This window comes from Zootoca vivipara, chromosome 9 (assembly GCF_963506605.1).
Source record: "Zootoca vivipara chromosome 9, rZooViv1.1, whole genome shotgun sequence".
In the NCBI taxonomy this organism is placed as follows: Eukaryota; Metazoa; Chordata; class Lepidosauria; order Squamata; family Lacertidae; genus Zootoca; species Zootoca vivipara.
The window spans coordinates 62,145,134-62,172,457 of NC_083284.1; the positions used below are offsets into that span (position 1 = coordinate 62,145,134).

The 27,324-nt window shown below is 46.9% G+C and overlaps 1 protein-coding gene across 1 annotated transcript in view; it reads left to right on the forward strand.

Moving 5' to 3' along the window:
- Positions 1 to 9,485: 9,485 nt before the first annotated feature.
- SMIM14 (small integral membrane protein 14) overlaps positions 9,486 to 27,324 on the forward strand; it is a 37,632-nt gene continuing 19,793 nt past the window's right edge. The window contains exon 1 of the mRNA XM_035113020.2: positions 9,486 to 9,647. The gene's annotated coding sequence lies outside the window, so the exon portion shown is untranslated. The remainder of the gene's footprint in view (positions 9,648 to 27,324) is intronic.

Consider the following 27,324-nt stretch of genomic DNA (forward strand, 5'->3'; position numbering starts at 1 on the left):
GTTAATCTCCCGGCCCTTCCAAAATGGCGCCGGCGCCGAGCATGCGCGTTGGCCACCGCCGCCGCCCGGCCGCCTGCCCCTTCCTCTCCGTCAGAGAAAGGAAAATGGAGAGGAGAGGGGAGGGGAATAGGAAAGGGAGGGGAGCCGCTGCTTCGGGCCCCCGCCAAAAGTGGGGAGAAGGGGAGGCAAAATGAGAGAAGAAAAAGTGGAGGAGGGGTTCTCCTGACGGACGGTGGTTTCGCCCCTCAGGAAGAGGGGAGGCCTTCCCCCACCTCGCCTCAGGAGGGGTCGTCGGCGACCTCCGCCCTTAGCCGTCACTGACTATGAGGCAGAACCGCCTTTTCTGTGTGTGTGTGTGTGTGTGTGTGTGTGTGGTACGTAGGTCCGTACGTGTGAATGTGGAGCGTCTGGAGCGGAGGCGCAGCCTTCTCGGTGGTGGCGCCTTTTCCTTGCGCGACGGCTCTCCCTTCAGAGGCTGAGACGCGAGAGCTACACAACTTCCCCGTCTGGGGAAGGCATAGATTTCTTAGGATGTTTTTAGATAATATCATAATAATCATAATACACATGTGCTGTAAGCCGCCCAGAGCAGCTGGGGAAAACCAGCCAGATGGGCAGGGTACAAATATTATTATTATTATTATCATCATTATCAGAGTGTGGGTGGGGAAGGGTGAGGGAGCAGGGCAGAGTTTTTAAAATAATTTTTTAAATTACTTTTCAGTTACAATCCAATAATAGCCCCATTATAGCAATACCCATTTATAATGCAATTATTAATACGTCATTCAAATGCCAAATTATGTAGAGAAGGTGCTAGAATTGATGGCTGGATTATTTATTTCTGCGTTCCAAAATCTTACTAATTTCCATTACATTCCGGTCATAATAATAATAATCCCTTATACAAGAACTGCATTATTAATAACTTCTATTCATGTTGACACCTGAAATAATTTATAAAGCTACAAGGGAGGAACTCAAACTATATCCTTGTTCTTCCTGTGTGTGGCAATTATTCTGTTTGTGGTGTTTCTCCTCCCCCATCGTTCTGCCCGGACACTGAGGTCCAGCGGCGAGTGCCTTCTGGCGGTTCCCTCGCTACGAGAAGCCAAGTTACAGGGAACCAGGCAGAGGGCCTTCTCGGTGGTGGCGCCCACCCTGTGGAATGCCCTCCCACCAGAGGTCAAAGAGAACAACAACTACCAGACCTTTAGAAGGCATCTCAAGGCAGCCCTGTTTAGGAAAGCTTTTAATGTTTGATGGATTTCTGTATTTTAATATTTTGTTGGAAGCCGCCCAGAGTGGCTGGGGGAACCCGGCCAGATGGGCGGGGTATAAATATTATTATTATTATTATTATTATTATTATTATTATTATTATTATTATTTCTTCCTGTCCTTGTAAGATGTTATATCTTTCTTTCCATCCGTCATGCCTTGGGCAAAGCTGATATCCTATTGTTGTTTCAGGGCAGAGCTAAGGCCCTTGTGATGAAATCACACCCATCGTATGAGCCTACCTGCTCCTTCACACGAACGCAGCCTTCGCACGCACCAGCCTATGTGGCAGGTGGATAATACATAACACATTGTCCACCTTCCGTTTTAATTTATCATCATCATCATCATCATCATTTTATTATTTGTACCCCGCCCATCTGCCTGGGTTTCCCCAGCCGTTCTTGGCGGCTTACAGCATATCTGAAAACAGAATGAAACATCAATGCCTTCCCAAGACAGGGAAGATGGCTTCTCAAAGTCGTGCAGTTCTCCTTGGGCAACTTTTCTGGCCTTCAGGTCGCCACAGATTGATGGGAAAGGGCTCCGTTTTGGAAGCTCCATGTGAGGCATATGGGAGATGGCAGAATTGCTCAGAGGACGCTTGTCAAAATGGGGCACCGGGATGTGAGTGCGGGAGGACGCAGAGTTGAGCTGCCGCATTGTAGAGGCAGTACAGCATTTTGTAAGCATTTCCACTCCCCAGAATGTCAATAGCATTTGGCATGAAACATGTTCCATGTACGCAGCTCCTGTAGCATGTGGGACATAAAAAATTAGAAATGAAATAATGCCTCCTTCCCCACAGACCTCCCAGATCAGCAGAAGGGGCACTGGGGTAGTACCAGTTTCTTTAATGAGTTTGTGGTGGCAGCAGTCCGGAATATGCCTTTCTCTGCAGCAGCCCCTAAGTTGTGAAATTTCCTCCCGATAGAGGTGTGTCTGGCTTCTTCACTATACAACTTTTGGAGAATACTGAATATATCCCTCTTTACCATGCCTTTTGACACCTGAGATGTGCACTTTCAGAGTCCACCCTATTCTTGTGACTGTACAAACAGGTTTTCATCTGACTTTCAAATTGTTGTAGCCCACCCTGGGACCTGCTGTAATACATGTATTAATTATAATAATATTGGGGCCATTGGACATAGGATGCTGAAGAGAAAAATATTTTGTCCTTCAGAACAGTGGCTACAGCTGGATGGCCTTCTGAGGAGTCTCTTATTATTACTTATATATCTGATTTATTAATCAAATTACTTATCTATTTGATTTATTAATCACGTAATACCTAATAGACTAAAAAAGTACTTAGTTTCCTTACAAACAGGATAATGCAGTCTTTGGGTTAGCAAAGATGCAGGCTTTAAAATCTCCCTTTGGGAGAGGTACAGTTCACTTGTACCATTTGCTGAGTTGGGAGTCAGGTCACATGGCTCCTTTGCTTGCACAAAAAGAAAAGACTGAGAAGAAGCAGGAGCAGGAGCTCCTGAGAGCCTGCTAATATACACCCGCTCTGGCAACTTGAGCTCAGGGCTCAGGTTAACCCTTTTATGCACACAAGCGCGAGGCAGTAACTGTATATGTTACCTGTTATGTACCTGGTATGCCCCGCGGAGGACCTTAAGGTCCACAAATAATAATATTCTGGAGATCCCGAGTCATAAGATGGCTAGATTGGCCTCTACTAGAGCCAGGGCCTTTTCAGTACTGGCCCCAACCTGGTGGAACGCTCTTTCCCAGGAGACCAGGGCCCTGCGGGATTTGTCATCTTTCCGCAGGGCCTGCAAGACAGAGCTGTTCCGCCTGGCCTTTGGGTTAGACTCAGCCTGACCCCTGTGTTTTTCTCCCTCATGGCTTGGATTTATGGCCTACTTGAAATGAGGCTGCACTTTAAATTTTAATACTGTATTTTAATCTGTATTTTAATCAATTGTTTTTATGTTTTATTGTGGTTCTGTTGGTGTCAGCCGCCCTGAGCCCGGTTTTTGACTGGGGAGGGCGGGGTATAAATAAAAATTCATTATTATTATTATTATATTACAGGGGTCCCCAAACTTACCTGACTTCGGGCCAGTGCCCGCCGTGCCGATCGTGCAGAGGGCCGGAGGGCAGGGGAGCGCGCGCCCATGTGCACAAACATTATTTCCGGTGCACTTCCGGGTCGGGAGAGGTCCATGCGCACAAACGATTTTTCCGACCCGGAAGCGTGCCCCCGCGCCGTCGCGCTGGTAAGAGCGGGTGGTGGCAGCGGGCGGCGGGGGTTGTCGCGGTTGTCGCGAGCCGGATAAAAGAGGCCTTTGGGTCGCATGCGGCCCGCGGACCTTAGTCTGGGGACCCCTGGTATATTACAACAGAGTAAACTGGACATGGGGACAGTAGAGAGGAGAGATGGAGCAATACACATGCAAAAATGCAATACTATTGCATGTTTACTGAAAAGTAAATAACACTATGGTGCTTACTCCATAAATAGTGCTTTTAGGACTGCAGCATAAGTCAGTTATGAGGCCATATGGCAAAAGGCAGGCTCCAGGGAAAGTACCTGAATAAAAGCAGTAAAAGACATTGATACAACCTGAAAACTGTACACCGTATTCAGATCCTTATTTGAATGTATGCTACCACCTCCATGTTCCATCTTAAGACTCTTAAAAGCTACTGAATCATGGTTTTACCTGTGGGAAGGAAAATAATACAGTGGTACCTCTGGTTTTTGTTGTTGTTGTTGTTTAGTCGTTTAGTCGTGTCCGACTCTTCGTGACCCCATGGACCATAGCACGCCAGGCACTCCTGTCTTCCACTGCCTCCCGCAGTTTGGTCAAACTCATGTTCGTAGCTTCGAGAACACTGTCCAACCATCTCGTCCTCTGTCGTCCCCTTCTCCTAGTGCCCTCAATCTTTCCCAACATCAGGGTCTTTTCCAAGGATTCTTCTCTTCTCATGAGGTGGCCAAAGTATTGGAGCCTCAGCTTCACGATCTGTCCTTCCAGGGAGCACTCAGGGCTGATTTCCTTAAGAATTGATAGGTTTGATCTTCTTGCAATCCATGGGACTCTCAAGAGTCTCCTCCAGCACCATAATTCAAAAGCATCAATTCTTCGGCGATCAGCCTTCTTAACCTCTGGTTAAGAACTTAATTTGTTCCAGTCTCTTAACCTGAAACAATTCTTAACCAGAGGTACCACTTTAGCTAATGGGGCCTCCTGCTGCCGCCGCGCTGCCGCCACACGATTTCTGTTCTCATCCTGAAGTAAAGTTATTAACCCGAGGTACTACTCCCAGGTTAGCAGAGTCTGTAACCATGAGGTACCACTGCAATAGATATAGAAGATTACCTGTGTGGGGTAATTAATAAAATAACTGGCTGGATCCCTAGATCCAAAGCATGGGGCTAATCACACTCTCCAGCAAGAGAGAGCTCCCAGCAGAGTATTAAAATCACAGAATCATGCAGCACAGGAAAGTGTGAGCAACATAGGCTGTTAGACCTTTTAAATACAGTATCCTGTTTAGTTTGCTCACATTGCTTCCCCTCTCTACCCTTCTTGCAACTAATACTGGAGAAGAGAGGGTTAAAGAGTTTTTGACTTACGATTACTCAATTTTAAAAAAAGAATGATCCTGCTAAAATTGAGTTACAGATGAGAGATAAATGGAAAACATGCACATTCTTAGATTAATCACTTAGATACAATATTCAAAATATGTCGTAATTTTTATAGCATTTGTGGATCCTGCTTACAATTAAACATGTTAGTATGAACTGCTTCAGCTACCTAGTTATAGAATTCTGATTGCATTGCAGAAATAAGCACATTAGTGTGACCTCACAATTCAGACAATTGTTTAGTCGTTTAGTCGTGTCCGACTCTTCGTGACCCCATGGACCATAGCACGCCAGGCACTCCTGTCTTCCACTGCCTCCCGCAGTTTGGTCAAACTCATGTTCGTAGCTTCGAGAACACTGTCCAACCATCTTGTCCTCTGACGTCCCCTTCTCCTAGTGCCCTCAATCTTTCCCAACATCAGGGTCTTTTCCAAGGATTCTTCTCTTCTCATGAGGTGGCCAAAGTATTGGAGCCTCAGCTTCACAATCTGTCCTTCCAGGGAGCACTCAGGGCTGATTTCCTTAAGAATGGATAGGTTTGATCTTCTTGCAGTCCATGGGACTCTCAAGAGTCTCCTCCAGCACCATAATTCAAAAGCATCAATTCTTCGGCGATCAGCCTTCTTTATGGTCCAGCTCTCACTTCCATACATCACTACTGGGAAAACCATAGCTTTAACTATACGGACCTTTGTCGGCAAGGTGATGTCTCTGCTTTTTAAGATGCTGTCTAGGTTTGTCATTGCTTTTCTCCCAAGAAGCAGGCGTCTTTTAATTTCGTGACTGCTGTCACCATCTGCAGTGATCAAGGAGCCCAAGAAGGTAAAATCTCTCACTGCCTCCATTTCTTCCCCTTCTATTTGCCAGGAGGTGATGGGACCAGTGGCCATGATCTTGGTTTTTTTGATGTTGAGCTTCAGACCATATTTTGCGCTCTCCTCTTTCACCCTCATTAAAAGGTTCTTTAATTCCTCCTCGCTTTCTGCCATCAAGGTTGTGTCATCTGCATATCTGAGGTTGTTGATATTTCTTCCGGCAATCTTAATTCCGGCTTGGGATTCATCTAGTCCAGCCTTTCGCATGATGAATTCTGCATATAAGTTAAATAAGCAGGGAGACAATATACAACCTTGTCGTACTCCTTTCCCAATTTTGAACCACTCAGTTGTTCCATATCCAGTTCTAACTGTAGCTTCTTGTCCCACATAGAGATTTCTCAGGAGACAGATGAGGTGATCAGGCACTCCCATTTCTTTAAGAACTTGCCATAGTTTGCTGTGGTCGACACAGTCAAAGGCTTTTGCATAGTCAATGAAGCAGAAGTAGACGTTTTTCTGGAACTCTCTAGCTTTCTCCATAATCCAGCGCATGTTTGCTATTTGGTCTCTGGTTCCTCTGCCCTTTCGAAATCCAGCTTGCACTTCTGGGAGTTCTCGGTCCACATACTGCCTAAGCCTGCCTTGTAGAATTTTAAGCATAACCTTGCTAGCGTGTGAAATGAGCGCAATTGTGCGGTAGTTGGAGCATTCTTTGGCACTGCCCTTCTTTGGAATTGGGATGTAGACTGATCTTCTCCAATCCTCTGGCCATTGCTGAGTTTTCCAAACTTGCTGGCATATTGGGTGTAGAACCTTAACAGCATCATCTTTTAAAATTTTAAATAGTTCAGCTGGAATATCATCACTTCCACTGGCCTTGTTATTAGCAGTGCTTTCTAAGGCCCATTTGACTTCACTCTCCAAGATGTCTGGCTCAAGGTCAGCAACCACACTACCTGGGGTGTACGAAACCTCCATATCTTTCTGGTATAATTCCTCTGTGTATTCTTGCCACCTCTTCTTGATGTCTTCTGCTTCTGTTAGGTCCTTACCACTTTTGTCCTTGATTATGGTAATCTTTGTACGAAATGTTCCTCTCATATCTCCAATTTTCTTGAACAGATCTCTGGTTTTCCCCATTCTATTGTTTTCTTCTATTTCTTTGCATTGCTCAATTCAGACAATAGCACCCCTCAATTTTCCTGCCTCCTTCCTTATCCCTTGATATATGTAGCTTGCTTTATAAATGTTACCTGTTTCTCTGTGCACAGGTTGAAAAGTTGGTGTTACAGTGCCTTCTGCAGGATGGAATATGTCAAATTAAATCTGCCATTGACTAAGCAACTTCAGTAAGGAATAGTCATAGTAAGACTTCCCCCCCCCCTTCAGATTTTTTTCCTATAGCAAATTGAAAGTGTTATTTAACTGTATTAAATATTAAAGCCAGGGTATTAACCAGATGTAGTGATAATTTCCAAGCCTCAGCAGGTTTCAGGCTTTGAGTTTACAATGCCAATGTTCAATCCTAGATTTGGTATTTTTTTATACAGTATTATGCATTTTCTCTCTCCAGCTAAACAAATAGTAGGTTTTTATTATTAAAAAATGTGATTTTTTTATTTTTCAGTTGCAGCAGGAGTATAATAATGCATGGGAAAAGAGGGTGACTTTGCCAGATACCTAAAAGATAATAGTAATGATGGCACTAGGTGAATTTGCATGGGAAGGGAATTTCACAACTGGGCAGCACCATTTTTTTGTGTGTTGAAATACAGTGGTATCTCAGTTTTCAAGTGTCTTGGAAGCTGAACGTTTTGGTTTTTGGTTTTTGAATGCCAAAAACCCATAAGTAGATGCTTCCGTTTTCGAACACGCCTCAGAAGTTGAATGGCTTCCGCTGCGTTTTTTAAAAAAATTCTCCATTGAAATTGCAGGCCGCCTCTGCAAGACCCTTTGCACCTTGGTTTTCGAACGTTTTAGAAGCCAGAACGGATTACGTTCGAAAACCGAGGTACCACAGTATATATTATATTGAGCACTTCTATGCCCTCTCACATGATGTCAATTTTATTAATGGCCCCCCTCTGACCATTTGTCCATTAAACAATAATTTTTAAATTATAATACCATGATGTAGACTTCAAGTCACGTTAACTAGGTTTTCCTCACATACTTTCTTGCAGCAGGGAAGGAAGCAGGCTAATGGATGGGACTAGGCTGGTATTCACCTTGCCATTGTCTTCTTTCTGGGAGGGTAGGGGATATAGCACCCTAGTGTCCTTTGGTCCCCTGGCCAATAGCAGAGGGCGTCCATGCTCTTCCCGTCAGCAGTGCCAACAAACAAGAATACATTTTAACTTGGCAAAATGCTAAATTCAGAGAAGGGTTGGAGATGTTGCTGGATTACAACTCCTCTTCTGCTGGGAATTCCACAGTTAAGGGTTGCCAGCACCCCCAAACTTCCAAGGGTGATGGAACTATCAAGAGGGGCCCCTCTACTGATCTTCAAGACAGTAGGAAAGGAGGCAGTTTCATATATTCGGGACTTAGCCATTTAGGGCTATAAACATGAACATGAGCACATTGAGCTGCACCTCGAAATAAATCGACAACCATGTCCTAGTTTTAGACAGTGGCTTATGTAAGTTCTAAAAGGAACCCCAGCCAGGAATCTGCATGGTGCGTTTTTGGACCAGTTGAGCTTCTGCGTGGTCTTCAAGGACAGCCCCATGTAGAGTGTGTTACAAAAATCCAATCTGGAAGTTACCAGAAAATGGAGTGCTAACCTAAATCCATTTATGATTTAGCCGGAAAGCATTACTATATTTTAAATACAAAGTTATTGATTCAAAGTTCTTTTCTCGTTTGTAAAGTCATAGTCATTCTAAGTGACTTACACACCACTTTAAAAATTGCTATTGTGTCATTTTTGCCATTTCAGCATAATCCCATCCACTTAATCTGCCATTCTTCTCTGGTCAGGACTTTATCTTCTTTCCATCTCTGGCAAAAATGACTGCAAGAATCAGAAATCAGGAAGACCAAAACCTTAATAGCATAGCTGCCAAGTTTTCCCTTTTCTCGCGAGGAAGCCTATTCAGCATAAGGGAAAATCCCTTAAAAAAAGGGAGAACTTGGCAGCTATGCTTAATAGGGAATGGGGAAATTTTATAGTTTATTTTAAAAACCACGGTAAAGTTAAAATTGTTAGTAGGATTGGAATAAAACTTGTAGTTTAATGGTGAATTTTGGATATAATGAAGATGCAAAAGAACTGATTATAAAAGTCACAGGAAAAAATGACTAACAATAGGACCCGCAAAGGGGACAAGGGAAGTCCAGGAGATTCTTTGGAATCTTGTTTTTATGTTGTATGTTGGATATGTGATTGTAAAACTTTAATTTGAAAAACTGTGTGTGTGTGTACACCCACACACCCACACCCATATATATGGTAAAAATGCTATTGTGGCCATAGCTCCGTTAGTAGAGCGTGAGCCGCTTAATCTCAGGGTTGTGGGTTCGAGCCCGTCGGGCAAAGAGATTCCTACATGGCCGGGGTGTGTGTGGACTAGATACCCCCCCCCGTGGTCCCTTCGGACTCTACAAGTCAATGAAGGGTGCGCGTACAACTGCAGCCTTAGATTTCCGCCGCACGATTCGGCGATAAGCGCTTTCCTCCAGGGCGGCCACCGAGGGTGCAGCCCGTGCCTTTTGCGCGCCGCCCACCGCGATCCCCGTGGGAGACAAGGGGAGGGTGCAGAAGAAGCCCTCCCCTTGCCTGCGAGCCGGCAGATCCGGGTCTTGCAGTGTTGCCTGCTAGACTGACGTGGTCGACGGAATCAAAACACCAGACGAAAGACAGAGTCACTCCGCAGCTGCGCTGGCTGGCGTCTTGGGGCTTCGCCTCTTGTCTCCAGATCCGAGCAAACCCGGTGAGTTGTTTGTGGCTGCCTCTCCGCATTCCAGCCTCAAGCTGTGTTCCCCCCCTCTTCTTCTCCCTCCCAGGCTTGTCCTTTTAATGGAGGAAGAAGGCGAAAGGAGGCAAGGAAAAGGAAAAGTTTCCCACCCTAGTTCTCTCTTCTGCTTTAGGGATGGGAGGCAAAACAAAAAAAGTTTCTGGGAAAAGACTGCCCCTTGTTCCCTACTGTTGCCTTTTGCTTATTCTGGATCTTTGCAAGTATTTTAAATCCGCAAAATATGCAAGCCCTGCATTGATTTCCTGGCGGGAGGGGGGGGGGGTCATTTAAAACCGGATCTCTCCCTGTAAAAAGCCTGTTGCTGAGCTTCCCTGTGCCAAAGGAGCCCCACCGACTTTGCTTTGGTGAGAGGCCAGCTGTGATAAAGAAGAAGAGAGCCGTTTGCTCGCTGGGGCTGGCGAAGCTTTTGTTTTTGGTCTTGCAACCGAGCAGAACTGCACACCTGATTCATACAGATTTGGTTTTGTTCCTTAAGAATAACGTTTTCATATTTCTTAGGAGATGCATGATGCTGAACTCAAAGAAAGTTAAATTTCCAAGTGCCTGCAGAAGTTTAGGTTACGAGCTGGGTACACCCACCACCCTGATGGCTTTTATGGTGTGAAGTGGTCTATAAATTTGTTTAACAAATAAAACAGTTAAATTTTAGTGAAGGCAGTGCCCTCAAACCCTTGTAAGATAAACCCTACGCATGTTTACACAAGCTACTTGGAGTTAAGTGACTGACTTCCAGGTCAGCAGCATACATTAAGCTCAATAGGACTTGCTTCTGTGAGAGTGAGTGATGAAACAGGATGTGCCTCGAACTCAGTGGAAAGTTCCAGGGTGCCGTGTCAGCTAAGTTAGAGTAGAGATAAGGAAGTATAGCCCATGCTTCCTAATAAGGTTAACTTTAGAATAGAGAGTGTAGATTGGTTAATGTATTAGAAATGTGTCTTTCTCTGATAGATAGATTGTAAGCCAAGCCTCTAAGGAGGGGCGGCAGCAATAGGGTTATAAGCTTCAGCTTGGGTGTGGGTCGGGGCTCTTCGCACCACTCCGGTCGAGGAGCCCGCCTTTGCAAACGCGTTATAATAAAGGGAGTTTCAGAGCTTACTTCGGTGTCTCCTTGTCTGGTTAATAGCCACGCTCCGTGACTTCTCACAATTTTGGCGCCCAACGTGGGGCCCTCGACGGTCTGCGCGGCGGGGTGCTGGAAGAAGGTCCGGCGCCACTCCGGCTCTTTTTTGGAGGGACCTGTTATCCGGACCCCGTGGTGACAGACTCCGAGGGCTGAACGACGGAGAACCGATTTAAGTAAGCCAGGGAAGCCTCGCAGTCTGGGACTGCTGTGCCCTGCAGGGACGCCTGCCAGTTCACTAGCCGAAGGAAGTGGCACTGAGCTGAAAGGGGTGAGTATTGAGGGAGCCTGGGAAAGGCGTGAGCGTGTCTTGTCTCTGAGGGCGAAAGAGAGGTTCCATACGAACGCGTGAGTGTGGACCGGGGCCCGGGACTCGGCGAGAGGATTAGCTTGCGGTTCCGTCCTCCCGCGAGGGAAACGGCCAGGCGATTCCGTGCGTTTGTGTGAGTGACTGAGAGACATTTTGCTATGGGGAAGGCACAGAGTACGTGTAGAAGAACGTCAGGGATGAAAAGGAAATCAAGCCATACAGTCGGGGACTGTCCAAAGTGGCATTGATAAACCTTTGTCGGGTAATATGGCCAGAATATCCAATAGGGCCAGGAGGAGAATACCGCTGCCGGGGGGAATAAATGCAGCAGGAAACCCGGTAATGGTATATGTAGTCAGCCCCATCAAACCATCGGAGTTGAGGGAACTTAAACAGACCTTGCCTAAGCTACATGAGAATAGCCAGGAAGTGGCAAGTCTGTTGCAGATGTGGATGGGACCCCATTTATATACTTATACAGAATTAATGTACATTCTAGGACACCTTTTCACGCCAGAAGAGAGGGCTATGATCAGACGGGCAGCCATGAATTATTGGGAAACCCGTCATCAGGGGGGGGCAACAGGTTGTAGCTGCGGACGTGAAGTTCCCGTTACAGGATCCCACCTGGAATCCTAATGTTGCAGCCGATAGAGAACATATGAAGGATTTAAAGGAAATGATTCTGGAAGGAATCAAAACAGCAGTGCCACAGAGTACCAATTTGACTAAAGCATTTGAGGTAAACCAACAGAAAGAGGAGTCTCCTGGGGATTTTGTACAAAGGATCAGGGAACACCTGACAAAATACTCCGGAGTGGGGCCAGATTCGCCAGCCTTTGATAACTTACTAAAAATGCAGTTTGTTACCAAGGCGTGGCCAGATATTCAGAAAAAATTGCAAAAAAATGAATTGGCAAGATGCCACGGTTAGTGAACTAGTAAGAACTGCGCAACAGGTCTTTGTAAATAGGGATGTGGTAAAACAGAAACAGAAATGTCAGATGATGGTAACTGCCATACAGAAAGCAGGGGAAGCCAGGCTTAGTGAACCGAGCAGCTCTGAACACAGCCAAGCCGGAGGAGCGGAGGCTGGACAAGCAGAGAGGACACTCGGGACGGGCCAGCACTTTGTAGGGCGACCCTCAGCACAAGCTGGCTCTAAGGCTGAGAGGCATGGTGGCGTGGAAGTGCAGGAGGCTGAGAGGCGAGTCCGGGCAGAGGGGACAGACGGAGGGGCATGCAGTACATGTCTTCACGAGGCTCACACCCAGTAAGGCCAGTCTTGGGCGAAACCCCAGAGCCTTCCCAGAGCAGGGGGAGGGGGAGATTGGGGGACCACCTATTGAGGCATGGGGTGAGAGGAGGGAGACAGTACACCAACAACTGGATGGAGACGTGGCAAGGGGCAATGAGGCTTACAAGGAGGGGGCAGACCATCACAGGGGACTGGAGAAGGTCTTCCACGGAGGGGACAGGGTCTGGCTGTGGTCAGAAGGCCTTCCCATGGGAGGAAGGGGGAAGAAGCTGGCACCCAGAAGGCTGGGGCCCTTCAGGGTTCTGACACAGATCAACCCTGTCACCTTCAGGGGGGGAAGTACCTACAGCGAGAAAGGTCCATCCCGTGGGTCACAGGTCTTTGCTCTCACACTTCAGGGAAAGCCCAAGGTTCAGAGGACGTGACACAAATCACACAAAAGACACTAGACAGAAGGGTGGAGGGAGAAGGCAGCCAAGAGGTTCCAGAAAGAAAGGAAGAAGAGGAGGTCTACAGTGCCACAGCAAGCCCGGGCTCCCGAAGGGGGGAGGGGGGGTTAAAATGTCTGATGGCCAGGCAGGACACTCCTGCTTCCCAAAACGCGGAGGCACTTATGCACACCATGCAAGGGGAGGGCCGCACACTGGAACTGCACGCTCCTTTCTCCCACAGATCCGAACCACCACATGTCAGTAGCACAGGGGACACAGAGGGGGAGGGCAATCCCAGGTGGGGAGCTTGGGAGACGCAGACCCAAGGAGCCCTCCGGGAATCGGAAGCAATTGTCCAGAGGAAGGAGGAGGATGTAGAACGGTGGGAAGGGATAAAGAGAGTTCTAATAGAGGCACCAGTATTAGCTCTCCCAGACCTCCAAAAGCCATTCCATTTGTATGTCACGACGGCGGGCCAAACGGCGGTGGGAGTGCTTGCCCAGAAGAGAGGGGGGCGCTACCAACCGGTGGCCTATTTAAGCAGGACTCTGGAACCAGTAGTAAGAGGGTGGCCCTCATGCATACAAACAGTAGCAGCAGCAGCGGAGTTAGTCCTGGAAAGCCGGAAACTGACCTTTGGAGGGGCCATAATAGTACACAGTCCACATCAGATAAGTTCAGTAATGACCGGGGCGGCGCCCACATGGATGACAGAGGGTCGCCTGGTAAAGTATGAAGGGATTCTCCGGACCGGCTCAGACATCACTCTGGGCACAGACCGGAATCTGAACCCAGCAGAATTTCTGAGAGGAGAAAGGAAGGAATGGGAACCAGACGAACATGATTGTTTGAGAGACATACAATTGATGGCCAAAGTGAGGGAAGACCTGAGGGAAACCCCCTTGAAAGGAGGAGAGAGGTGGTTTGTGGATGGGTCAAGTTATGTGAGGGAAGGAAAAAGGAAATCAGGATATGCGGTGGTAAAGGAGGATGGGGAAATAATTGAGTCTGGGGCCTTACCAAATACCTGGTCCGCACAAAAGTGTGAGGTGATGGCCCTGACTCGAGCATTGGAACTTGGAGTAGGGTTAGATGTGACTATATGGACAGATTCCAGATATGCTTGGGGAGTTGTACACACCTTTGGCCGAACCTGGAAAGAAAGGGGATATATTAAGGCAGATGGGAAGCAAATAGAACATGTGGCATTGCTTGAGAGGTTACTTGATGCATTGTGTGGGCCAAGGAATATAGCCATCATACATATCATTGCACACACCGGGGGGAAAAGTCCGGAGGAACAAGGCAATACCTGGGCGGACTTAAGGGCCAAGGAGGCAGCTGGGGGAACTCATTTCACCCAAATGGCAATGCAGGAGGTAATGAAGTCTGTAGGGATCACCTGGAATTTCCACACCCCCTGGCACCCAGAGAGCAGTGGGAAAGTGGAGCGAGCAAATGGAGAAATAAAAAAACACCTAACCAAATTGTACCTGGAGAATGGGTTGCCCTGGACAAAGAACCTTCCACTGGCATTGCTAAGAATGAGGGTGGCACCTCGGAAGGATACTGGCTTGTCCCCGTTTGAAATGATGATGGGTCACCCCTATTTGGCTGCCTTGGGGAACCCTCAAATTGAATTCAGGGATCAGTTTACCAGGAAATATTTGCAGTCACTGTCCCAGTCTCTGTTATCTTTCCACAGACAAGGCATACTAGCACAGCGGCCCCCACTCTTGGAGCAACAGCACAGTTTCCAACCTGGTGATCTGGTCCTGATAAAGGCTTGGCGAACGGAGAAGCTCAGCCCGAGCTGGGAAGGTCCGTACCAGGTCCTGCTCACAACCGAATCAGCAGTCCGGACCAGAGAACATGGATGGACCCATTACCACCGGGTAAAAAAGGTTCCGTCCGAGAATTGGACGGCGACGGCCAGCCCTGACAACCCGCTGAAGGTGACACTCACTAAATCAGGGACCAGGACCCAGAAGGATACCCCAGGACTGTAACCTAAATGTGCTTATTTTGTACCTGTGAATGCTTTTTCGAATGTTGTTGCTGTGCTCATTGTGAGGGGTGCGTGCAATGTGTGCATTGTTCAGAGGAATGTAATATTATTTTCATAGAAGACATAATCCTTCAACACTGTAGAATAGCGTTGGGAGGGGCGGTCCAATGCGAATTAGTTGAAAGTCCTACCGTCATAGAAGCACTTTGTATGCCCTGCTTGCTACGATGCTTACAGTCAATGATGGAAAGAATGATGGATAGGGCAGTCCCCCCCCCCCCGCATAATGATGCTAATGCAGGCTTATAAGCCCCTCCCAACAGGTGCGCCAGAAGGAAGTCTAGAAAAAGAGGAGGAAGGAGATTACCAGGACCTATTATGTGAGTTCGAGTCAAGATACAAAAAGAGGGGGGATTGTGAGAGTGAGTGATGAAACAGGATGTGCCTCGAACTCAGTGGAAAGTTCCAGGGTGCCGTGTCAGCTAAGTTAGAGTAGAGCTAAGGAAGTATAGCCCATGCTTCCTAATAAGGTTAACTTTAGAATAGAGAGTGTAGATTGGTTAATGTATTAGAAATGTGTCTTTCTCTGATAGATAGATTGTAAGCCAAGCCTCTAAGGAGGGGCGGCAGCAATAGGGTTATAAGCTTCAGCTTGGGTGTGGGTCGGGGCTCTTCGCACCACTCCGGTCGAGGAGCCCGCCTTTGCAAACGCGTTATAATAAAGGGAGTTTCAGAGCTTACTTCGGTGTCTCCTTGTCTGGTTAATAGCCACGCTCCGTGACTTCTCACACTTCTGAGTAAACAAGTAGCCTATAGGACTGAGCAGCACATTAACAGGATCAATTTTATATTCTTCTCCTCTCTCTTTCTCTTTTATATGCCAGGTCACACTGTGTTGACTTTGAGTTATAACATCAGTTTCCTCCTTAATCTTTATAAAGAAACGTTTCCTGTTCACAATGGAATAGACAACAGATGCCCCAGAAGCTATTGCATTCACAAGAGAGAGCCTTGGGAGAAGGCTACCGGTAGCAATGACACTGTAATGCCAACCAATACTGAACATGGATGCTTTTAATTCTTTTTTTTTTTAAAGTTAGGACTTCAGTCCTAAACATATTACTTGGTATTATTTAGCTAATTGGGCTTACCTTTAATACTAAAACATGCTGGCTTCAGACTTCCTGTGCAGGGAGAAAAGATGAGGATCCAGCAATTACAGACAGACTATTGGCAAAAACTAAGATAGTTGTTATTTAACAGAAACAGTGTACTTGTATCATGTATTCTGAAGTATCCTGGAAAAGGTATGATTCTTCCTGTGCTTTCACAGTGTTGTAGAGTTGCACATTTATCATCCTACTGTTGTAAATTTCCTGCTTTTAAGAATGCTGTGTACTTAACTAATGATTTTATTTTAATTACCATTATGATGTCAATTTCCTGGCTTTCACTGACCTGCACCTTACTCAATGACTTTATTAGACGTTCAGGAGGATCAATATAACACTTTTTACATGTGCATTGCTTTGAGGAAATGTAGGTTACTAAATATAAACAAACAAACAAACAGCCAGAAGGGTCTCTGTCAATTATACTGTATTAAAGGTTGCACAAGTTCATATGGGTGGTCCTTTAAAAATAAAAATAAAGAAAACTTAGTAAGTTTTACAGAAAATTCAGAAAGTGGGAAAATAAAAATTTGTAGGACCATGGGACATATAACAATATCCCAAGAAAGCCGTCCTTTCTGATATCCTGGTCTCAGTGACTTAGGTCACAAACTAAGATTGGGAAGATCTGGGTTCAGATTCTTGCTTAGTCGTGAAGCTTGCTGAGTCACCTTTGGCCAGTCCCTATTTTCAGTCTTATCTAAGGGTTGTTCTGAGGATAAAATGGTTGAAGTCATGTACATTACCCTGAACTCCTAGACAGGTCACCAGCTTTTTTTGGACTCCTGGGCCTGTTTGTAATTTAGAGAGTCCTCCGGTTGCTTTTCTCTCCTGCTCTCCTTGGATCAGTGGGTGGCCTCTGTGCTTGGAGAAAGGAAGAAATAAAAAGTATCTGGGAACATAATGATTGTCTTTATTCTGCTAGATAAGTTTGTTAGCAGACAGGCTGGACCAACTGTCCTTTTGCTAGGTTCTTGTTTATATTAGTACTGATTTGCAATAACTGGAGGTAGGGAATAAGGCCAGAAGGCCCAGCAGTGGAAGAAGAAGAAGAGTTTGCATTTGATATCCCGCTTTATCACTACCTTAAGGTGTCTCAAAGTGGCTAACAATCTCCTTTTCCTTCCTCCCCTACAACAAACACTCTGTGAGGTGAGCAAGGCTGTGAGACTTCAAAGAAATAGGTTTGCTCTGTTACTATGCATTCTTAAATGCAAACCAGATCCACTAAAAAGGGTAAAAAAAAAATCCCGTCTGCATTATTGACTCCCAACTGGTAATGAATTCGGGAGCAATCTTCACCCCTTAACAGCAAGACTTTGTGGAGGGGGGCAGGCACCACTGCATCCGCAGAACTGCCGGTTGCGTTGGCCAGAGCAGAAGGGAGGACAGGCAGGAAATGCCTCTTCACTACACCAGCTCCCATGTTGGTACAGCAAAGAGTCCAGGATCAGGCGCATTGCCGTCATGTGATGGCAGCAGGGCTGGCCCCACCCCAGTCCCAAAACACCTTATTGGGGGAGGGGTTTCAGCGGCAGCAGTAGCTTCTGCCTGCCCACCATTATGGTGACCACATGGGCTCTTTCTTACTGTTGGGGCTCTCCTGCCCACACAGGTTGGTAGGTCCTGGCAGGACTGGGCAATGAGACACATCCACATCATTCCCTCCAGCACAGAACATTACTCTACCCACAAAGCAAGATGAGTGAGCCCATAAGGTGGGAACAGTCCTTTGCATACGCTCTGTTCAGTTCAAGCCTGATGGTGTCAGATCTACATATATGTTCCGTCTCAGCAGCTTCTGGCTGCTAGACTCGCTCTGAAACAATTTTTAGCAAAACAGAGCAACCTCGAACTCTTACTTAAATGTCCAGGGAGAGTGAAATATCCCCCCCCACTCTGGTTTCTCAGTTCTCCCTTTTTAAAAATATCCAATTTGTGTCTGTTCAGTTTCTTGTTCAGAGGTGGTCATGGGATGGCATACGTTGTATTAGAAGAGATGCCGGTGAGCAAGCACTTGATGATATGGCTGATGTTCTGGGGTACTGACGACAGTGTTGCACAAGGAAATATGGAAACAGAGTCTGTTCTTGTATCAAAACCTGGTGTTAGTCGCTGGGTTTGTGACTCTGCTGGGGGATCAATTGGTGCTGGTGAGTAAGCCCGCAACTTACGCGGGGGATACATTCCAGGGATTGCACCTGAAGCCAAAATCGCGTATAGCTGAAAGAAGCCATTGGGTTCAATGACAGGTGTGATTTACCAAAGTCATTTTTCCCAGAATCCCACTCCCTTTCCAATTTTTAAAATCGTTTTGGCCATGTGCGTAAAGCTGAATGCCCACAAGTTAAATGCTTGTACGTTGCAGGCTTACTTAATTCTGGTTGCGGGGTGGGGCTGTCTGTGAAAGGACGGAGCTTCTTTCCTCTAGGTCTGTGAATGGCAAGAATTGTTTCTTGGGATGGCTGTAGGTGTAGATGACTCTCAGTGGCAGTCTATATTGGATTTGAACAGTAGGAGGTGAAATTGAGGTACCTGTCTGCCCTTCTCCTTCTATTTATATAATTCCACAGAAGGCTTTTGTAGTTTCAATAATACTTAATATAAATCCTGTAGGTGTTTGTCTCTATTCAAATGATTGGAGCAAATGTGGTTGTACTTAAGGTTCTGAACAGTGCATTGGGTGGTATATTCTTCTGGATGGTGGATGGAAGCATGCAAGGGACACTTTTCATCTGATGCAAGGAGATGTGTTCATGCCCATCTTTTTTAAGATTATTAAAAACTGTTGTGCCTTGCACCTGCAGTTTGTAATTCAGCTGCACAGTTAAGACACCTTAATGGCTTTATTTGGTACAGGTGTTGTGAATGTAAAATCATTTTACTGTACTATTGATAAAGTGCTAGTGCAATAACTGTAGGATCTTGCTTCCAGTGGAGGTGGACATTATTCCTTGTGAAATATCCATTGCGTCATACTTGCAGATCTGGGGTGGGAGAGCTGTGGCCTTTCAGGTGCTTCCTAACCACAACTTGCATCATCCCTGACTGTTGGCTATGCTGGTTGGGACTGATGGGATTGGTACTTCATCAACATCTGGAGGAAAACAAATCTCCATCTCTGTTGTAGATGAACCAATGATATATAACCAGACAGGAATCCAAAATCTGAGTTATGAGTGTAAGGAGTTGCTTACTTCACATTACAGTATCTTTATTTTCATTAAAAAGTAGAGCCCAAAGTGTTTTGTTCTATCTGCAGTGTTTAGAATAATATAATAAACTGGACTGACCCTAGTGGAGTTTTAGCAGCCTGTGTTAAGATTTGCTACTATGACATAAATATTTTTGGCATACTTTTATTTTGCAAGTGTTATGTAATACTGCTCAGTATGCACTTGTCTGCATTTGCATTTTCTTAACCACAACACACTGTTTTTAATTAAAGTTGTGAGAAGTCACTTACGTGGACTTGCAATCAGACAAGGAGACACCGAAGTAAGGCTTACCACTTCCTCTTTATTGTAACGCGTTTGCAAAGGCGGGCTCCACGACCTGAGTGGCGAAGAGCGCCGATCCACACAAAAGCTGAGGTTTATATCCCTATTGCTGCCGCCCCTCCTTAGAGGCTTGGCTTACAATCTATCTATCAGAGAAAGACACATTTCTAATACATTAACCAATCTACACTCTCTATTCTAAAGCTAACCTTATTAGGAAGCATGGGCTATACTTCCTTATTTTTACTCTAATTTAGCTGACACGGCATCCTGTTCTATTCTAACTTAGCTGACAGGCATTCTGTTCTATTCTACTGAGTTCGAGACACATCCTGTTCTATCACTCACTCTCACAATCCCCCCTCTTTTTTGTATCTTGACTCGAACTCACATCATCATTATGCGGGGGGGACTGCCCTATCCATCATTCTTTCCATCATTGACTGTAAGCATTGTAGCAAGCAGGGCATACAAAAGCAGAAAAGGATTAAAGGGTTGCACTTCCCCGTCGAACAATCGGTGGATGCTGCTCCTCTAGTCAAATTTATCCCCTCAGGTCCCTTATAGGTGGGCTGTGTGTGGACTCCCTCCGTATACCAATAATGATAGGAGCCACCACCACCACCCCACATTGCTGCCCTGGATGTGCTTGAACAGATATTTCCGTTCCTGCAGATAGGACTGTTCCCGTCCATGATTCCCACACCAAACTCCAGCTCTCCCGTTAGGTCCCTGGCCCTTATCTATGGCAGCACAGGCATCAAAGCAAACCACAACCTTGCCCTCTCCCCTCGTTGTGTTATGCGCTATATATCCTTGTCGATTCTGGGCTATTTTGAACATGTTACTCCTCTCACTGGCTTCATTGGCAGTCCCGCCCTTGTATCCATATATATATATATACTGGAAGTTATGGGTCCCACAGCCAGGGGCTCATAACACTCTGTCTTATTCCCTTTTACTTTACACCTATAGTACTGAGTTTGGTTATGGACACAAGGACTTAATTGCTGAACTCATTCTGGGGCCACATTATAATACATCAAGGTCTGTGTGACCTTACTGCCTGTTCGGGTTGCTTGAATGCATTCAGTGCACTGGGGTTCTGATTGAGCGGGGATGGTCGGAAGGAGCAGACAGAACAAAGCCAACATGCCTGGTGGTATTAGGACGCCCCTTCTCCTTCCACATATTCGATCCCTTTCATGCCAACAAAAATAAGTTATCATCCATGTCAACAATCCCGTACATACCACCCCCATCCACCAATACCAATGATTCCAGGGTTCTTCCCACATCCTATTCCCTCTTACTCAGAAAGAATGGGGCCCTTTCGGGGGACAGATACTCCAATGCCTGCCGCACTGTTGGACTCTCTGCCAGCTCACACTGGACCTTTCCTCCTAATGCTATCTTACAATGTTGAAGGATGATGTCTTCTATGAAAACAATGTTACACTTTTCTGTACAATGCACACACAACACACACCCCTCACAATGTGCACAGCAACAGCATTCGAAAAAGCACACACAAGTACAGAACAAACACATTTGCTTTACAGTCTCGGTGTGTCCTGCTGGATCCTGGTTCCTGATTTAGAGAGTGTCACCTTCAGCGGGTCATCTGGACTAGTCGTTGCCGTCCAACTTTCAGGTGGAGCTCTTTTTACCCGATGGTAGTGGGTCCACCCATGTTCCCTGGTCCGCACTGCTGATTCAGTTGTGAGCAGGACCTGGTATGGGCCTTCCCAGCTCGGGTTGAGTTTCTCCGTCCGCCAAGCCTTTATCAGGACCAGATCCCCAGGTTGGAAACTGTGCTGTTGCTCCAAGAGTGGGGGCCGCTGTGCTAGTATGCCTTGTCTGTGGAAAGATAACAGAGACTGGGACAGTGACTGCAAATATTTCCTGGTAAACTGATCCCTGAATTCAATTTGAGGGTTCCCCAAGGCAGCCAAATAGGGGTGACCCATCATCATTTCAAACGGGGACAAGCCAGTATCCTTCCGAGGTGCCACCCTCCTTCTCAATAAAGCCAGGGGGAGATTCTTCGTCCAGGGCAACCCATTCTCTAGATACAGCTTAGTCAAATGTTTCTTGATTTCCCCGTTTGCCCGTTCCACCTTCCCGCTGCTCTCAGGATGCCAGGGGGTATGAAAATTCCACGTGATTCCCACCGCTTTCATCACTTCTTGCATTGCCAATTGGGTGAAATGGGTCCCCCTATCTGAATCTATTGCTTCTGTTATTCCATAGCGGGGAAGGATGTGCTCCAGAATAGCTTTGCCAACCACTTGAGCCGTAGCCCTGCGGCTGGGAAAGGCCTCAACCCATCCTGTAAGATGATCCTTGAACACCAACAAATACTTTTGCCCCCCTCTTTCTGGTAACTCAGTAAAATCTACTTGTATTCTCTGGAATGGCCACACCGCCAAGGGCCGCCCGCCCCTCTCAGTTTTTCTTGCTCGGGCTTTATTAACTTTCTGGCATATCAGACATTTCCATGCAATAGCGTGTGCCATGGGCCACATGTCCCTGCTCCAATACAGGGGTTTCACCAGATTAACCATTCCTTCAGTGCCCAAATGGCTTCCCTCATGTATTTTCTCTAGGACATTTAACATTGCCGACTTAGGGAGAACCGTCTGCCTTTCTGGTGTCTCCCAAGCGTCTCCTTTCTTTTCCCACCCTTCCTTTTCCATATATTCTTTTTCCTTCTGAGTGAACACTAAGTTCTTCAGGTCCTGTGGATCTACCACAGGAACCTGGAGAAGATATTGCCTAACTATTTCATCTCTGGGCTCTCCCTCCGCTGCTTCTCGCGCTCGGAGGTCAGCCCATGCATTTCCTTGTTCCTCTGGGCTATGTCCCCTGGTATGAGCTAAAATATGCACAATCCCTACTTTCCGTGGTCCCATTAGAGATTCTAGCAACCGTTCCAACAAGACTACATGCTCAATCTGTTTCCCATCTGCCTTAATAAAACCTCTCTCCCTCCATGTCCTGCCAAAAGTATGGACCACTCCCCACGCGTACCTTGAATCCGTCCATATGGTCACATCCAATCCTTTTGCTAATTCTAGGGCTCGAGTCAATGCCATCACTTCGCATTTCTGAGCTGACCAAGTGTTGGGGAGCGCCCCGCTTTCTATAGCCTCCCCATCTTCCTTTACCACTGCATATCCTGACCTTCTTCTGCCTTCCCTGACGTAACTGGATCCATCCACAAACCACCTTTCTCCCTCCTTCAACGGCACTTCACTCAGATCTTCCCTTACTTTTGCCATCAATTCTATATTTCTCAGGCAGTCATGCTCATCTGGCTCCCATTCCTTCCTTTCTCCCCTGAGAAATTCCGCGGGATTTAAGTTCCTGTCTGTCCCAATAGTGATATCTGAGCCTGTTCTCAAAATTCCCTCATATTGTACCAGACGTCTATCCGTCATCCAGGTCGGGGCGGCTCCTGTCATGACTGCCCCTATCTGGTGAGGGCTGTGTATAATCAAGGCTCCCCCAAAAGTCAATTTTCTGCTTTCTAGGACTAATTCGGCTGCTGCTGCCACTGTTTGTATGCATGAGGGCCACCCTCTTACTACTGGTTCCAGAGTCCTGCTTAAATAGGCCACCGGTTGGTAGCGCCCCCCTCTCTTCTGGGCAAGCACTCCCACCGCCGTTTGGCCCGCCGTCGTGACATACAAATGGAATGGCTTTTGGAGGTCTGGGAGAGCTAATACTGGTGCCTCTATTAGAACTCTCTTTATCCCTTCCCACCGTTCTACATCCTCCTCCTTCCTCTGGACAATTGCTTCCGATTCCCGGAGGGCTCCTTGGGTCTGCGTCTCCCAAGCTCCCCACCTGGGATTGCCCTCCCCCTCTGTGTCCCCTGTGCTACTGACATGTGGTGGTTCGGATCTGTGGGAGAAAGGAGCGTTCAGTTCCCTTGCATGGTGTGCATAAGTGCCTCCGCGTTTTGGGAAGCAGGAGTGTCCTGCCTGGCCATCAGACATTTTAACCCCTCCCCTCGTTCGGGAGCCCGGGCTTGCTGTGGCACTGTAGACCTCCTCTTCTTCCTTTCTTTCTGGAACCTCTTGGCTGCCTTCTCCCTCCACCCTTCTGTCTAGTGTCTTTTGTGTGATTTCCTCCCCCTCCCTCCTGTCAGCGTCTTGTGTTGGATGTGTGTCACGTCCTCTGAACCTTGGGCTTTCCCTGAAGTGTGAGAGCAAAGACCTGTGACCCACGGGATGGACCTTTCTCGCTGTAGGTACTTCCCCCCTGAAGGTGACAGGGTTGATCTGTGTCAGAACCTTGAAGGGCCCCAGCCTTCTGGGTGCCAGCTTCTTCCCCCTTCCTCCCATGGGAAGGCCTTCTGACCACAGCCAGACCCTGTCCCCTCCGTGGAAGACCTTCTCCAGTCCCCTGTGATGGTCTGCCCCCTCCTTGTAAGCCTCATTGCCCCTTGCCACGTCTCCATCCAGTTGTTGGTGTACTGTCTCCCTCCTCTCACCCCATGCCTCAATAGGTGGTCCCCCAATCTCCCCCTCCCACTGCTCTGGGAAGGCTCTGGGGTTTCGCCCAAGACTGGCCTTACTGGGTGTGAGCCTCGTGAAGACATGTACTGCATGCCCCTCCGTGGGGTTGTCATGATATTGCCTGAGAATCTTCCCTCTGAGGGAGTCCTGGGGCATATACCAGGCATCATTGCTAAAGAGTAACCCCTCTTTCTCTGCAAGCCCTTCCCCTGCCCCCTCTCCCTCCTTGCTCTATGGGTCCTCCGTGGTCCCAAACCAGGCTCCTGAGGTGCCGGTCTACCTCCTTTCCAGCCCCTGCTGAAGCTAGCTCCTCCCCTGCTTCCCTGCTACCAGCCTGGAGCTGAGCCACCAGGACTCTGCAGAGCCCTGGACCCGTCTTAACCCTTCCTGTTTCGAATCAAATAGTATTTCAGCTGTTTTATCCAATATGGATCGGTCTCCCCATCAAAATTCCACCTATATTCTCCTCCCGGCCCTATGGGATATTCTGGCCATATTACCCGACAAAGGTTTATCAATGCCACTTTGGACAGTCCCTGACTGTATGGCTTGATTTCCTTTTCGTCCCATTGTAACAATACTTGTCCCAGTGGACTATCAGGATCTATAGAGTGTTTCTTTCCTTCATTTCCCGGACCCCTCCTACAAGTACTCTGGCCCTTTCCCATTATTGTCTCTTAATTCTTGCACTCTCAGAGTCGCACGGAATCGCCTGGCCGTTTCCCTCGCGGGCGAACGGAACCGCAAGCTAATCCTCCCGCCGGAGTCCCGGGCCTCCGGTCCACACTCACGCGTCCGTTTGGAGCCTCTCTTTCACACTGAGACTTCACACATACAACTCTCCTCCCCAAATATTTCCCTTCTCAGGAAATCACACAATACTCACCCCCTTCAGTCCAGTGCCTCCTTCTCGGTGGCTGGTGAACTGGCAGGCGTCCCTGCAGGGCAAGGCAGTCCCCGACTGCAACGGTCCCTGACCGTTCTTCCTCTCTCTCCTTGTTTTCTCTAACACCCTTAAATCGGTTCTCCGTCGTTTAGCCCTCGGAACCTGTCGCCACGGGGTCCGGACAGTGGGTCTCTCCGAAAAGGACGGAGTGCCGGCCGACCCTCTTCCAGTACCCCGCCGCGCAGACCGTCGAGGGCCCCACGTTGGGCGCCAGAATTGTGAGAAGTCACTTACGTGGACTTGCAATCAGACAAGGAGACACCGAAGTAAGGCTTACCACTTCCTCTTTATTGTAACGCGTTTGCAAAGGCGGGCTCCACGACCTGAGTGGCGAAGAGCGCCGATCCACACAAAAGCTGAGGTTTATATCCCTATTGCTGCCGCCCCTCCTTAGAGGCTTGGCTTACAATCTATCTATCAGAGAAAGACACATTTCTAATACATTAACCAATCTACACTCTCTATTCTAAAGCTAACCTTATTAGGAAGCATGGGCTATACTTCCTTATTTTTACTCTAATTTAGCTGACACGGCATCCTGTTCTATTCTAACTTAGCTGACAGGCATTCTGTTCTATTCTACTGAGTTCGAGACACATCCTGTTCTATCACTCACTCTCACAAAGTTAAGTGTTCTTTCTTACTGAAAATTTCTCGTTTCCTACTTTCATATATATATTTAGAGGCAAAAAGCAGCAGAGGGTGTCAGTGCATTAGTATTTTGCATCAGTGACTTGTGGCGGCTATCAGTGATGTTCTGTTTGTGGTTTTCAAAGAGGTGTCATAATAAGAGGACCAGTAGTGGCAGACAAGCTGCCCAAATGAAATTTTGCTTTCTACTGTACTTTCCAATTCCTCCTGCAATGTTTTGGGTGTAGCCTATTTTAGGACAGATTCTCAATTTATATGGGATAAGAGTGAGATCCAAGTGGGCCTAGGCTAGCCTTCCAAACCTGGTGCCCTCCAGTTGTTTTTGGTTACAAATCCCATCATCTGTGACAGATGGCTGGAGCTGATGAGAGCCGAAGGGCACCAGTTTGGGGAAGATTGGCCTGGTGCCCAACTGATAGGACTCTGGTCCCTAGACCAGAATCCTCTGAAATGTGCATGAGTTTTGTGGTAGTCAGGGTATTCTCTGAATACTAGCCCATATGAAAAGTGTTCCATGAAGGCAGGAAGTATGAAAATATTTGGAACATCTCTGAACATCTCTGCCTCCTTCATGTATAGAAAGTCTGGGATAGACCTGAGGAGCCTCATGACCTCAAGGGTAGGACCAGTGGAAAGGTTCTCACAGCCCGTTTCTGTGCATGGTGCCTCTTTGTGTGATTTACATAGCCATTGAGTTAAAAGCAGTAAAGTAAAAGCAAGCTTGATCGGATGGTGTGTGTCTTAGATTTAGCCTGCAATACACACTTGCTTGAGAATTAAGTCCCACTGACCTAAATGAAACTTACCGTACTTCTGAGCACAATAAGTATAGGATTGACACAGTCTGTCATTTTAAAGAGCATTAAAATATTTTGACATGTAAGAGATTACACATTAGATCATAACACACACACACACACACACACACTCTTGCAAGCTGAACTTCTCAGAATTCAGAGAAACATCCTTGGTCTCCTTGATAAATGGTTGTTGTCTTATTTACCCGGATAGCACCTATCAAATCTGCCTTTTTGCCGGCACTAGTGTAATTATACAGTATTGGCAGAACATTGTGTTTTGGTACATTGTGTTGCTGATATGTCCCATCCTAAGCACTTCCATGATAACCATGCACATTTTTAGAACTGGCCTGTTAATTCTGTACATTGCAGTCTACAAGATTATTGTATCGCTACACTTTGAAAAATGATTTGACGGTAAAATATTTTCTGAAGATTGGGCTGAATGTAATATTAATTGCTCCAAAACAAGTTGGGATTCAGGCCCATCAAAGTATAAGAGTTCTGAATAACATAAGGAGTTGAGACATGTGGGCTACCCACTTCAAATCAGTTGTACTGATGGCACTCTGAAGCAAACTTGGACAATGGACTTCCCAAAGCGGGGTTTGCAGAAGCAGGGCTCGCCCTACCATTGGAAAGAGTGAGATGTCCACCTTAGTCAACCGATTTTGTGCATCATTAAATTGTGTTTTTACTGTCATGAAAGTGGGGAGCCATTTTCTGCCTCATTGTGTGAAGACCAGCCTTGGGTACTGTTGTGGCGAAGGGAGGCATTTTTTGCTCTTTCCCTGGAAGCAAAATGTTTTGTGCTGGGCCTGGGAAAGCCATGTTTATGGATAGTTGCACTGGGCTGTAAGTCAAATGTGCCCCTCCTAAAGCTACCTGAAAGGTTGGTTCTCACTTCGTC